Raw genomic sequence first — 1,099 nt, forward strand, 5'->3', positions numbered from 1 at the left:
GCACTGCTACAAGACTGCGTACATTAAGGTTATATTTTTCTACAATTCTACTACTTATATTTTATGCCCCCTATATTACAATTTATTTCCAACAATACTACAATATAAATGAACCTTGAAGACATTATGCTAAGTGAAATAAGCCAGACACAAAAGGACAAATATTGTATGAGCCTGCTTATATGAAGTAATTAGAATAGGCAAATTTGCGAGACAAAAAGTGGAATGGTGATTGCCAATGGCTGGGGGAGGTGGGGAATGCGGAATTTTTGTCTAATGCGTACAGAGTTTCAATTTTGCAAAATACAAAGTGTTCTAGAGATGGATGGTGGTGACGGTTTCACAACAGTGTGAGTATACTTAACTGTACAATTAAAATTATCAAAAATTTTATGTTACGTATATTTTACCACAATTTGGAAAATCCTATTTTCTCTAAGGAAAATGGACACAACCGGGTACAAACAGGTCTCTGAATGTTACCCCCCCCCCTTTTAAAATGTAAATGGTAGCACATTTACATATAAAAGAGAACTCTCTTCAGGAGACTTACTTTTTTAAGTATTTCTGAGTCAACCTACCTCTTCTCCATTCCTATTGTTATTCAATACATTGTTGAAGGTACAGGGATGTTACTTTGTAGATTGTCACTCAATTTGGAAGCTTTGTTCTTCTTCACAATCAGTTTCAGGTTACTTTTTGTCAGTAATACTGCAGAAGAGATAGTGTGTCACATCAGGAGGCACCTCACACTAGTTTGTGCCATTACTAGGGAAGTGAATTTCAGCCACTTGGTAAAGGTAGAGTACAGGTTTCTCCACTGCAAAACTACCAGTTTTCCTTCTGTAATTAATAAGTATGTGTGAAGAGACGCTTTGAGATGGTGTATACATATCTTCTTCATCAGACTTTCACTTTAAGAATTTAACATCAATTGATGATTTTTGCTTGAATAATCATTACTGTGATGACTAAAAAATAATTTTTAAAATAACAATTATTTATTTAAAAAATTTTTAAAAAAATATTTAAAGTTTGAGGCTTTTGAAGATGGCGTCGGGTCTGAGCGGCCACGCCAGGAGACAGCGCGATCCTGTGA

The sequence above is a fragment of the Galeopterus variegatus genome, unplaced genomic scaffold (genome assembly GCF_000696425.1).
Source record: "Galeopterus variegatus unplaced genomic scaffold, G_variegatus-3.0.2 Scaffold3227, whole genome shotgun sequence".
Lineage (NCBI taxonomy): Eukaryota > Metazoa > Chordata > Mammalia > Dermoptera > Cynocephalidae > Galeopterus > Galeopterus variegatus.